We start from the raw sequence: 14,660 nt of genomic DNA, 5'->3' as shown, positions 1-14,660 counted from the left end.
ACCACCGTAAATCAGAACCCCTAGGTCATTTTCCAATTGGCAACTTTCCAGCCACTCCACCCAGCCTGTAGTGCCACGTGAGGCTGTTGTGACCCAAGTACAGGACCTGGTATTTGGTCTTGTTGAACCTCCTACAACTGGTCTCAACCCATTGATCCAACATGTCCGGATCCGTTCCTACTCCCCAGGAGATCAACACTCCCACTCAGACTGGCCCCATCTGCAAACTGACTGAGGGACTTGATGTCCTTGTCCAGATTGTCCATAAAGATATCAAACAGGAATGGCCTCAGTACTGAGCTCGGGGGAAGCCCATGAGTCATTGACCACCAGCTGGATGTAACTTCATTCACCATGACTCTCTGGGCCCTGAAATCTGGACAGTGCACCTATCCAAGTCATAAGCAGCCAGTTTCTCCAGAAGAATGCTGTGGGAAATGGTCTCAAAAGCTTTACTAAAGCTTCCTTCTTTCCCTTGCCCACGAAGTGTGTCACCTTGCCATAGAAGCAGGCTAGGGAAGTCAGGCAGGACTTGCTTTTTACAAACCCGTGCTGGCTGAGCCTGACACCATGGTTGTCCTGTATGTGCCATGTGATGGCACTCAAGATGCTCTGTAACCATCCCCAGCTCCAAGGTCAGGCTGATACTCCTGTAGTTCCCCAGATCCTCCTTTCAGCCCTTCTTGTAGATGGGAGTCACATTTGACAACTTCCAGTCAACTAGAACACCCTTGTTTAGACAAGACTGCCAAAAAATGATGGCAAGAAGCTTGGTGAGCCCTTCCATCAGTTGTCTCCCTCAGCACCCTTGGGTGGATCTGATCCAAACCCATGGATTCGTGCAGGTCTAAATGGTGTAGCAGATCACTGGCCATTCTCTCCTGGATTATGGGGACTTTACACTCTTGCCCATCCCTGTCTTACAGCTCAGGGAGGTGGTACCAGAACAATTGGTCTTACATTTAAAGATGAGCATTTTAAGGAAGGCATTAACATACCTCAGCCTTTCCTCATCCTTTGTCACTATGTTTCCCCTCACATCAAATCAATGATGGAGATTGTCTTTAGCACACCATTTGTTGCTTATAGGAGCATTTTACTGTCTTTTACAGCAGTAGTCAGGTTAAGTTCTGTCTGGGCTTTGATCTTTCTAATTTTCTGCCTGCACAACTTCATGAAATCCTACTAGTCCTCCTGAGTTTCCTGCCCCTTCTTTGTTTCCTGAGGCCCAGCCAAAGCCTCCTGTTTAGGCAGGCTGATCCTCCTGCCCGATGGCTCATCTTTTGGTAGCAGGGGACAGCCTGCTCCTGCATCTTTAAGACTTCCTTCTTGAACACTGTCTCTTCCTCCTGAACTTCTTTGGTCTTCAGGACTGTCCCCAAAGGGACTCTGCCAACCAGTCAGCTAAACAGTCCTGTCCCAGGGGAGGCAGGGTGCCATTCCAGTAGTCTGTCTCTCTCTCCCCTACTCTCCACGACACTCTTCAGCCTCCCAGAACCTAAGGACTTCTTTTGTGCCTGTGGGGGGCTTGGCCACTGTTGTCCCTTGTCCTGCCCAGGTCCCATCAGCTGCTGTCAGGCTCCTGGCAGCTCCCTCAACTCTCCTGAGGTTGTCCCAGTTTGGGAACTCCCCCAGTGCACCATGTTAGGGCACTCTGCTGTTGATCATCCTGGCACAAGGGCTGCTCTCCTGGGCAACTGCCTATGCCTGCCAGAATTTTTTTTGTGTATTCAAATATTTCAATTATGTAAGTTTAAGTCTTGTTCTTGATATTATTCACTCACTTGGGAGATGAGAGATATTTTTGTAACACTATCCTTTCTTTTTTCTCCTGGAAATAACTTCTGATATAATCAAAATTTAAAAAAAGAAAAAAGACAAAAGAAAAAGATCAACTCAATAGCCATATGTATAACCGATAACTTCAAATGTGCGTAAATAATAGCCACTGTTCCAGAGCTTATTACTTACACAGACCTAATTAAAACAAAACTCAGACTGATCAGTATGACCCTAATTTGTCACAGCAGTACTAGGTTGGTAGAGAAACCAATGACACCGGATGATGATTTTACTTACAAGATTGTCTCTGATTCCTAATGTGCAAGTTGTAAGCAACTCTTGATCAAAATGTATTTAATAAAATTGCCTTACCTCTATTAGCAATATTGCTATTAGCAATATTCCCTACCATAAAGTGCAGGAAGATCTTGTGAAATGTCATTTCTTCAGTGTTGGTTGGAGTCAGTTGATGAGGGGTCACTCACATATGTTAGAGCCCCAACTCTACCCAGCATTTTCAGGGATACTTCTCCCCAAACCTACTTGTAGGCTCTTGGTTCATTACATTCCCAAAATACTTATAGAATAAAAATACTTCATCCATACTTGCCAGTTAATCTGCAAGAAATTAATTTGTTTACACCTTTCCTTACTACTTGTCTTTGTAGCAAGTCAGCCTCTCTTGAGCCCTACTTGCTTAAATCTAAATAAAGTTAACAGAAAAAGCAATGGCAAAGATCAGGTTACAAATCTCTAAACTTCATGATCTACTAAGCTGTAACTACAGCTAGACCTCTGGAGAAAGGTCTTACATGTGGCAGGTTGCCCTCCTCATGTGGTAATTCCCAGAGGCCATGGGAAATTCTGCCTGTTGTCTCCCAGGAGGAAGCCTTTGTAACACAAAATCTGTAAGAGATCTTGCAGGCAAATATGTGCTGATGGGACTTGTTTTTCAGACAACCCTTTTCAAAAAACGGAGTCACATCAAATAAGACATGCCTCTGCAGGTCCATCAGGCAAAACCATACTTCTGACACTGCACTGAGAACTACTGTCTGTCTTCTTGCTGCCAATAATATTTTAAAATGTGTTGAAGAAGCTATCACAGTCACTGTTTTGCAGATAAGAATAGATGAGAGGGAGATTGCTCTTCTATTATTATTCTTATTTGATCCAAGAATTGTTTTGGTATATTTGAAAGGATAGAAAAAGACTCCTCTGAACAGAAGCTATTTAATTTTTCCAACAGGCAAATGATTTTTTCTGTTATTCCCTATTTATTTTGGGGTTTAATAATAAAAATTGTTTGCAAAGTTCCTTTATGTTTGTTTGCATTTAAAGTTTTCAGATTTAAGAATTTCCCATCTTTTGATCTAGAGGACAGATAAGCATTATAATTTTTTTCTTCCTGCGGGTTTGCACAAAACAGCTCTGCTGTAGCAATAATCAGGGTCTGTGTTCAGCTCAGCTGATAAGAGCTACATCACTTTTACAGAAAGAAAAATGTTGGTCTAATCAATCCTGTAAAAACAAATGTGGGAACTGCACAACTAACCACTAGGGGATTATGAAGCTAAAGGTAAATCCCACAGGAACTTTACTAGCACAAAGTTAGTTGCCAAAGGACTCTATGCTCTGTTAGATTTGACAGCAGCTGAGGTGGATCTTGTGAGTGAATGTGACTGTGTCAGAACAAGGCATCTAAAGAAGTGGCTGAGTCCCACTGTAACCCGGGACCAAAGTCTTTGTTTACTGTTTGATTACAGGTTTTGAGGTTCCTGGTAAAAGTTTCCATTATTGGGTCCTCCTCCTTTTGGATCTGAAAGAGCCAAATGCTGACAGACCTTACACCATGGAAGTTCAGAGGAGAGGAGGGAAGGAAGTGTTCCTTCTAGAACCATGTGTGGTGATGGGCCTTTCTGCTGCTAATTACATGAAGGAGAAAGTCTTTTTCGTTCTGCTCTAGTATCAATATCATCTGTGTTTGCTCATTCTAGAAAAGGAGAGTGATGCTACCAGAGAAATACAGGTTTTTTCAGGAGAAGTTTTTCTGGGAATAACTAATGGATCATCTATTGTTGCATTAGGAGCCCTCATCATTCTTCAGCTTATTCTTTCAAAGGAGACAGCAGTTTGTTAATGAACAGTCACAATGGCATTGGGGTGAGCTCATCCACGTCAGGAACGCATAGCTGGTCACATACTGAGAGGACCATTCAAATATTTTTTGACTTTCTGTTCAGAAGTTAAAAAATATCTACTCAGTCAAAGAAAATCCATGTTTGAAGTTTCATACTGTTTTAACAGCATAAGATATTTATCTCACTGTTTAGTATAAGGTTTTTAGATCTCAAAAATTCTACATTGAATCCATCTGATTCATTGTGTTCCTGCGCACGTGTGAGTGATATTGAGTAAGAGCCCAAATAATTTTAACTTGGGGTTTCATTTTTAATGCACTCATTTGAGACAAAAAGTGTCTTTACAGTACACGTTGAAGGTAGTACTGGAATAACAGATTTTGTGGAAAAAAAGTTTTTAAATGTTAATGAAGTTTTATCATTTTCATTTTCTGAAAAAAAGACCAAATTCAACTTGCTGTCTGAACAGTTGTCCTCATGCTGGTCCATGATGGGCCAGGATTTTTACCTACATTCTTGAGGCTATGGCTATATAGCTAAGTGAAATATTGCCCTTTTCAGGCACCAGGGCTTGATTGGGTATGACAATGAATCACTAGAAAGATGCCTGGTGCCTGGACCACTTGCTTGTCCCCACAGCAGTACTTACAAACCACTCCTCAAAGCTGGTCAGAGACAGGCACCACTCCCAAAGGGACAGCCCTGCATGCAGCTACCATGTTCAGAATTTGAGAGAATTTTAAAGTATTGAAGAGGCTGGAAACCCCTTTTTGGCCTGGCTAGGCACCACTGTGTTAGTGTGGGGGCTGATGGTCCTGGTATCCACTTTCTTTTTTTGCTTCACAATCCTCAACTTGTTACTGGACAAGAAGGAAAATATAGGATATTCCATCCTGAGCTATATAAGAGGGTAAAGAGATTGCTGATGCAGGGCTATAGTGCTTACTATGGAAAGGGTTCTTTGGAGTCTCTATTTACATACTGCTGGGGGTAATATAGTAAAGAAAATAAAATCAGCTGTTTTTCTGTATCTCAAAAGTCTACCAGTTTCAAGGCATATTTTCCTTACAGATTCTCTGGTGAAATATATAGCTGCAATTACACCTTTAAGAGTAAATTAATGTCTAAATCCTAAATAAAATAACACTCTCAAAGTTACCAAAGATGGTCTCAAATGGCAGTAAGGCATCATGCTTAGGCAACAGAACAGAGTTTCAATTAAAAGATTCATTTCACCTAAATTTATTTACTTACAAATTGTGGTTACATAGTCACTTTAATTTAAGACAGTGCTTTTCGGCAACTTTAAAATGAGCAGTTATGGCTCCCAAAAATGCTTATACTGGTGCTAAGCTTTTGCAAACACTGTGGAAGCTAAATCAGGGAATACAACTTCATGGAAATTAACTTTTCCCCCCCCATAAAAATCCATATCCTGTTTTATAACCAATCACTTATCAGCTGTCACTCCCACAGCATCAAAAAAATATATGGAAATAGGGAGACACAGCAAGGTGGGTCCATACTTTTGACAACAACCTAAATTTATGTTCATTTAAAATGACTGCATAATCATGTCTTTTTATAAAGCAGTCATCAAGATTCCTTCTGCAATCAAGGATAAATAAAAGGCAGTTCCAGAGGGTGATTCACCCCCTTTATTTTAGGAGAGAATGAATCACCCTCTGGAGCTGCCTGTCTTTCTCCACTGATTATGGATGGTCAAAACCTGATTTAGACTTCTTGCTTTTTGATAACTAGAGTGAGCATATCATGTCCTTGGTAGCCATGAAAACGGCCAGCAGGGGATATTTAAAGGATGGATTAAAAAAACCAAAAGACTTATGAGTATCTTATTTACTGTTTGTTACAGTATTTGCAGAAATAAATGTTTGAATTGAGGGTTTTTTTTCATATAATACTGATTTTTTTGGAACTCATTTGGAAAAAAATGAGTGTAAAATGATTCTCCCAAGGGCATGGTGTATTTAAATTATATTGTGCAAATTATATACTGAAGAACATAAAATTTTTGCTAAACTTTACACCTAAGGATTAGGAAGGCATCAGAAAAGAAAGACTTATATGTTTTATAGCAAATGAGGAAACAGTCTCCAAACCAGAAAAATTTAGTTACATTTCAGACTAAATAGGATTGAGGTTATGTGGCTTGCATAATTTGCCCAAGATTTAATGTATGGTTATGTCAGAAAATGCTAATCACTACTATCAATCATAAGGTCAATCACAGACCTCACTAAAAATGACAAAGATGGGATTTACAATTCATTTATGCAAGGTGGAGAAGAAATTAAAAATGTTTTGTTCAGGAGCAGCCTAATACCTCCTTAGACCCTTAACCCATGCTGGGTTGTACAAGCAGGGATGGTGGTAAACACAAATCTGCTTGTGTATCTTTTGCTTGGAGGGCAGGACAGCTGCCAGCTTATTGCATTGGACCTGGCCTCCACTGGGACTCAAAGCTACACCTGTACCTGTAAATAAAATTGGTTTGTCACTGCTTTTTGATACAGATGATATCCATTCAGTAAGCTCTCTAACCAGTATCCAAACTACCAGCTAGGAATGATGCTTATTCCCTAACATTCCGTGGGTAAGCACAAGGTGTAATCTGCCTAAAAAGCAATTTGGCCTAAGCCAGAACTATGCCAGAAACTCTGCTAACACTGCAACGTGAGATACAAGAGCTCATGCCCATACCCTGAGCCCTAACACCACTAAGTTAGCAACTGATTTACTGATACAAGCTTAGGATTCATGTACCTTCCAGTATGAACATCTTCTGTTGAGTGATCTTTCCATGTTCACTGTGCCTCTTGATCATATCATTCCTGGATTGTCATCCCCGCAAATTTCAGCATGGAAACCAGTTATTCTTTTCTGCATAGCTCCACTTAGTTTGTAGTTGGCCACCACAGGCCATTGTTCATTCTCAGTACATGAGACTTCCACATGTGTGTGGTAGATCTGTCTGAGGCCAACAAGCAATCAGACAACCAAGAGACAATTAGAAGGGAGCAAAAGCAACCTTGTGTTATTCAGGCACAGGGAACAATTGGGAGGATGGGCTGAGATGGAAAGAAGAGGTGACTGTACCGTAGGCAAAGAAACACTTACTTTGCTCCAAAGGCTGGAGAGAAAGAACAATAATGTGCATTCCAGGATGGAAATGACCCCCACAAAATATGTGACTCTTGTCACTGTTCTTGCCTGTTAACGGGAACAAACCAAGAAGGGCCCAAGTATTTCCCATTTACTGGTGCACCTTCACATACATGAGTTGTTTGAGGGCAGTTCAACCAACAGCTAGTCACAAACTTCTGAACTATATTTACATATGGGGCTTTTTTGGGGTTTGGTTTGGTTTGGTTTTTTTGGGGGGAGGGGATGTTTTGGGGTGGGTTTTTTTGTTTGTTTGGGGTTTTTTTAACTGAATTACATTAGGGCTTTGCTTGTTAGTATGACATAAATACTCCCACAGTTATTATGGCTGCTGCATTGAAACTGGAGCCTAGTTGAGAACAGTAAGACTGTAAATGTTCACTCAGAAAGAATTAAAAAGATCAAAACTATTCGCAAATAGGTGTAATTTTTGTGAAATTTCTTGGTTTTTCCGTGAAATACAAACAGGGACATAAAGTGGCTTGAATCATAGCTTTTCCTCTTCCAGAAAAAACTGTATTATAGTATACTATTTTCCCAAATACAAAAAGCATTTGAAGAGTATTTAAAGATCAAATGATTCAGGTACCCACACGGTTTTGCAGTTTAATACAAAATTGCAAGCCATGATAAAGTATCTAAAAGACAAAGGAACTCAGTAAATTACACACACAGCTGCTGCACTATATACTTCACCATCAGTAAAAGAAGGTTTTAATAATTGTGGGTTTGTACTTTTCAATGTAGAGTCTCTTTTCTCCACCTAAATTTAAATTAATCTTCTGAATAGGTGATTTTTAATCAAATAATTGAAATCTTTCTTATTGAGCAGGTAGTGGTAACTATTAGTCAACACTCATTTTTGTTGCAGACAAACCCAAGAAAGACAAAATAGTGTCATCTTTCTTAATTACTGGTTTACTAGGGTAGGGTTTAATGCTAAATGACATTTGTGGATTAATGCTGTGTAATCTGAATATCCTGATGGAAATGACTTCAGAAAACAGACAGGCTGAAAGCAAAGTTTAGGAAAAGTGATATAGCCCAAGGACTACCCTGGGCTTTTGAAACATGCTCCACAAGCACTAAAATGCAGTTTATAAAGGGCCTTTAGGTTTCAGTTTACTTGCATTACTCTAAAATTTTATCTAGCATATGAGGTTAACTAAGATAAACCCAGATAAGACACTCCCCATGTATCTTTTTAAGTAGGCTCAACAATTCAATTGCATACTATGACCCATTGTGGTACAAGTCACACAATTGTCCTCCAGACAACGTTATGCAGGTTACATCATGCAGCCCAGTACACAGCACAGAGAAAAGTCCTAAGCTGGTCCAGCTAAAAGAAACTCTGCATTCATAAGGCAGAGGTTTAAAAAATTTCCTTGAATGCATACTGTTAAAGATGCATTGAGCAGAAGGTGAACTTCCTTTTCAGAATGCACCTCATATGGCATCCCATTGTATTAATCTTGGCATTACCTTTCATGACCAACTGTGACAAGTCTCAAAATGTATCTGTAGCATGAAAGATGTCATTTTATTTCCATTAGATTGAATTAATCCACTTGATCTTTCCTGCTGAGATTTATAGAAGGTAGTATATGGGAAAAACTCTAGCTACTTTAGACCTGCAGAGTGGAATAGAATGGATTTTGCTGTTACAGAAAGATTGCAAAACAGAAAGTATCCTGAAATATATTAGATAGAATAAAAGAGATAGACTCATTCCTGGAACGCAAAATCTATTTTGGATTTCCTGTACTCAGTATCTAGGAGGTCTATCCTACTTAACATTAGTTTTTAGAACTTGGCTTGGACAGGGATTTACATTTCAAGCAATAGAAAGTCTTAAGAGCAAAAAATGAAGTTTTAAGAGTGTTTTTCCATCTCACTTCTTTATAACAATAGCACTGCCGGTGAAGAATGGAATGAAAAGCTGCTACAGTGGTTACACAGTAAATGGGAACTTGTTCACTTTGAAATTTGCTTTCTAAAAAGAAAAAAAAAAAAAATAAAGAGAAACAACTTAGCCAGAAAAATGTATTTCTATTCTGAATGTTTTTCAAACTGTGAAAGTTCATACTCTATATTTCTCCCTGACAAATGTTGGAAGTAACTGCACTATAAATCTATTACAGATTATTCCACATGACCTTAGAGAGTGGTTCAAATGAAATTACTAATAATACAAATAATTTTTCTCTGTTACTCTGTTTACAACACGTGCATCTATATACTGCCTTTTAAGTCTATATGATGGCTGTCAATCATCTGCAGGCCAATTTCAAAAATATTACTAAATGTATATGTATTCTGTATTCTACAAAGTTTTGGCTTCCTGGATCATTTTACTTATATATCTAAATGTGTCTTTCTATGTATGGTGTTAGTATGCTCAGTATTCTTCAGTTTTATTTTCATATGACTTACTTCATATGACCTCAGCTTATGGGACACCTTTGTCTGTTGATGTCTGTTGATTAGACATCTTTCATGCCTAATTTTCCTGTCCTTATGGGCAGCTGCTAGGCTGGCTTTATACTTTGAAGGACAGGTTTTTTTGCATAGTTTTCGTAACCTGTTAATTGAATTTAATTTTCAGTGTTGTATTGGGTTTATATGGTAAGTTTTAGATAGTAGAGGGGCTGTCACACCCCTTTCTGTGGACAGATCTACTACTGGTCAAACCCGAGTCATCAGTGACAATAGTGGCACTTTTGTGATAATATACTTAAGAAGGAGAAAAAAACCCAGGTGCAACAGCAGTTAGGAAAGAGGAGTGAGCATAGGTGACAGAAAAATCTGACACCAAGGTCATTGAAGAAGCAAAGAGAAGAGGTGCTCCAGGCACCAGAGCAGTTTCCCCTGCAGCCCATGGTGAAGACCACAGTGAGGCAGCTGTCCCCCACAACTCACGGAGGTCTATAGTGGATCAGACATCCAGCCCCAGCCCACAGCAGGTAAATGTCTGAATGAGGCTGTGACCCCATGGGAAACCCATACTTGAGCAGGCTTCTGGCAGGACGTGGCCCCATGGAGAGGGAAACCCATGATGGAGCAGTTTTGCTGGCAGGACCTGTGACTCCATGGGTGACCCATGCTGGAGCAGTCTGCTCCTGAAGGACTGTACCCCATGGAAGGGAATCATCAGAGGAAGAATGTGAGGAAGTAGGGGCAGAGAGGACATGTGAGGAACTGACAACAATCCCAATTTGTCATCTTCCTCATACCACTCAGGTGCCAGAGGTAGAGAAATTGGGGGTGAAGTTGAGCCTGGAAAGAAGGGAGGAATAAGGGGAAGCTGGTTTGTAGTTTTTTCTTATTTCTCATTAACCTGTTCTGTTCATTTGCTAATAAAATAATTTCCCTAAGCTAGTTCCTTTTTGCCTGTGGTGGTAATTGCTGAGTGATCACCCTGTCCTTATCTTGACCCAGGAGCTTTTTCTTGTATTTTTCTCACTCCATCCTGTTGAGGGGGTGAAGTTACAGAGAAGGTTCATATGCACTTTGCAGATAGCCAAGGTCAACTTACCACAAACAGTATTTCTTCATTTTATTTAAGTAGCAAGCAGAAGTCCCTCTCAGCTGAATGCTTTCATAGAAATATTGTATATTTTCTATTTTTGAGGCTCACATTTTCATGTGGCTGAAGACTCAAAGAATGCATAATCTTTCGTGAATGAATAATATAAACAGACATGATTAAGAATTATTCTGGTAATAAAGAGAATCACAGGATGGTTAAGGTTGGAAAGTGCCTATTTCATTGAATTCCTTGCTGCAGCAGGGCCACCTACAGCCAGCTGCCCAGGACCATGTGCAAACAGCTTCTGAATATCTCTTAAGGATATCTCCAGCCACCCTGAAAAAACCCATTTAATTTAAAATGTAACCAATTTCTAGAACATAGATTTGAACAGTGAAGAGTGATAAACAGTAAAATCAGGCTAACTTTATCTTCTTAATTTGCAAAGCAGAAGGTTATTGTTATGTGGCAATCTCATATCTAGTCTGCAAACCCACATGAACACTTTCAACACCTTCATTGACTTCAGAGCAGAAATCACTGATACTGAAGAAGTATACAGATTTCCAAACTACCTCCCCTCTCCCAGTGTAATGACTTCTTTCCAGGGTTTTCTGTCTACTAAGGAGAACAACAATGACAACCTCTTGTTAAATTTCTTCTTCTCCTCAGTATCTTCCTAATGTGCTTTGATTAAGACAATAGTGCAGTTGTGTAAGGGTTCCTCACTAGTTTAATATCATTTAGCAGAACACAGAATGCAACTTCCCTGAATGACAGCACAATTCCATTACTGTAAAAGCTACTTGAGACGGGTTGCTGTGCACTGGGACAGTGGTAGGGTGGGAAAATGCATATTTTTAATTCTCCATTAGGAAAATCTTTTACCCATGGTATGAAATATATATCTCCTAGAATAAATGAAATGAGGTCTGTAGTCATTGTGTTTGCCTTTCATAGCGTAAAATATGCAATGTAGAATTGATGAGATCTGTATTCACATCTTTTTGAGGAAAGGCAGAGAACTGATCTTCCTTGAAATGCAAAAGAAAAAAGGCAGGCATGCTGATCCCCTTCTTGCATGCAATAAGGAAGGATAGCTCCAGAATTAGGGAACCCAGTATTAGAGTAGGCATTACCTTGGAAATTTCAATACTAGGATTCAATTTCCTGCTAAGCACCTGACTTCAGTCTGAGTGAACATCTGCAAGCCATTTAGTCACACCCAACTTCCATTCTCTTTCAGTATATTTATAATTAAAGTATTATTACTCTGTGAGACTACAAACATAAAAGGTTTTCAGTTATAGGCTATTCAATGATAAAATATGTGAATTGGAGAAATATGAGCAATGCGCACCCACAGTTGGCACAGAAGAATATGCTTCTGTGTGGATTTTCTTCTTTTCAGTTTTAGAATAGGCCTGTTTTAGAGTTTAATAGGATTTTAAACAAACTTGATTCATTATGCGTTTTTAAAATCTAAAAATCGCAATTCATCTTCCTGAGGTTTCTGATTTGTGAAAGTTTATTTGAGATCAAACCAGAAACCAATACCTTTCATTGAAATAAAAGTTTTGAGAAAATGTGTTTATTGTTTTAAACTTCATGGAATTTAAGTATTCCACCCTCCCACTTTATTCTGCAGTTCTTTGTTGTATTGGAATATCCCATCTGTTTTGCTGCACTTAATATTGAAGTCAATTTGTTTTATTAGTCATGTTAGTTCATTCACATTTTTCACATTATATGGATAGCTAATGAGAGGACAAGGGGATCTATTGCATTCCCCGTATATGGGGTTTTTTCACCCCTTTCTGTGTTGCTAGAAATGATGGCTGACATGACAGGACAGCCTAATGCAGCAAATGATTAGTGACATTGTTTTTTTATCTCTAGCTTCTTGGTTGGAGCATGTTTTTAAAATATTTTCTTTATTGCCTTTTTATACTGTTTATCACCATAATAATTGATGTCTGCACAACATTCATGCAACAGTTTTGTAGACTGGAACTGGGGACAATGAGGAGAAGAAAGGTAAAAATTCTTGTAAAGCATGCAATTTCCACAGAAATTCAGCTCTGATATTTAACTGAAATTGTTCTACTGCTCCTAATTGTGTTATTTTTTCAGGAAGAATAATTGGTTTGCCAGAAGTCTGACAGAAGGTCAGTGGCATGGTTAAAAACAATCTGCAAGTCCTCTTAGTCAATGCCTTCCTCACGTGATTTCTCTTTGAAGTCTACTTTTTACATTAAGAAATGGTTTTATAGTTCTATTTATTGGTTTTGTAAGCCCAAATTAAGTTACCAGTGTTGGATGTTTGTTTTTATTTTATCCATTTGTAATATGCACTTCTGGCATACCACTGAAATTAAGGAAAGCAATTCTACTCCAGTGCTACTTGTCATAATTAAATCTGTACACTACAATGACACGAGGGGAAATGACATGGCCCAGATCACATCATATGCATAATGGTAAAATCTCCTCGTCCAAAATGGACAGCCCTGTTCACAATTACTGTGTGAAACAAGTTCCAGGCCTTGTGCCCTACACTAAGTTCATACAAAACAGAAGTGGCTGCAGCAGCAGAACCCACAGCAGGACACAGTCTCTGGGATGGCAAAGGAACTCTTGAGGGAGATCTGAATTCAGGATGCTACTCCAGACTCAGAAAATCAAAGATCTGACTGCAGGTCTTTGTCTCTTCAGCTGAATATCCTCATTTTGGACCATTTGCTATAATGAGATACCTTTTTGTATGTAAGTCCTCACATCTTATTGTATGAGACTGTGACAGGGATGCTCTAGGAACACTTGCCACATCTCACTTGAAGGCAAGCTGGTTAAGGAATAATGCACTGCTCAGGGATGCTCTATGGTTCAGTCTCCAAGCAGTTTGGCCTTTAAAAACTTATTTCAAAAAATGACAAAAAAATACAGATAGGTTTTCAAAAGGGATTTAACAGTCTCAATCATAAGAAAATTTTGTGCTTGAGTATCAAAATTGGCAATGAGGAGTCTAATAGTCTCTTAAAATATTAAGCCTTCAGATTCTCTATGGTGTGAAATAGGAGTCCTAGTGGTTGCAAGACACATCTATTGAATAAGTGAAGCAGGTAATGACAAAAGTGTCAAGTATCTGAACACCTGTGTTCAGTCTGTTAACGGTTTACCTCTATTTTCTCTCACATTTTTGTTGTTGGACTTTTTAAGATTTTTTGAGGGGAAGGAAAAGTTAAATATACTGAGTAAAAGGATAAAAAAATATCCTAATGAAAGTACATTATACAGTTATCTGGGATAAAATTCAGCATACGTGTATAGAAAATGTTCAATAGGAAGGTAATTGCTTTACATGTTCATTTAGTGTGATTTAACACCACTGTGTGAATAAAGGTACATGGAGAAGTAACAAAAATTCAATAAGCTTTACAGTGGGTAATCCATATTGGGCAGATATACCTCTTAGGGGGCAAAAACTCCAAGAGAAATAAAAAAAATGTTCTTCTAAGAGACACAAATTTGTTGGACTACAGACATAAAACATTTGAGTTTCTAGGATGTTGTTCATTTTCTTCTATGTAACTCATAAATAAAATAAACTTTCTTTGATTTGTAAGTAGGGTGTCTATATTGCTACAATAAAAGCAAGAAGGTTATTTGCGGTTGTGAGAGCCAATTCTCAAATATATTAACATGGAATGGAATAAAGAAAAGACAGGATAATAGAATAAGAACTTTTAGTTATTGAAAACTATTTCCCTTACATTAATGCTGTGCAAATATTAAGAGGTCCAAAAGGATAAAAAGAAATAAATTGAAATACTTTCTTTCTTTGAAATATGAAAAAGGTCATAATTTGGAATCTCTATTTAAATTTCTTTGACTTGGCAAGTTTTTGCTTATAATAGGAAGTTTTGTGACCCATATGCATAATCTTTAGCACATCTTTTGAAAAAACAAACCAACACCCCCTTAATATCCTAACATGAATTATATTAATATCAGTATTGAAT

This window comes from Prinia subflava, chromosome 2 (assembly GCF_021018805.1).
Source record: "Prinia subflava isolate CZ2003 ecotype Zambia chromosome 2, Cam_Psub_1.2, whole genome shotgun sequence".
In the NCBI taxonomy this organism is placed as follows: Eukaryota; Metazoa; Chordata; class Aves; order Passeriformes; family Cisticolidae; genus Prinia; species Prinia subflava.
This window is presented reverse-complemented; position numbering follows the sequence as displayed.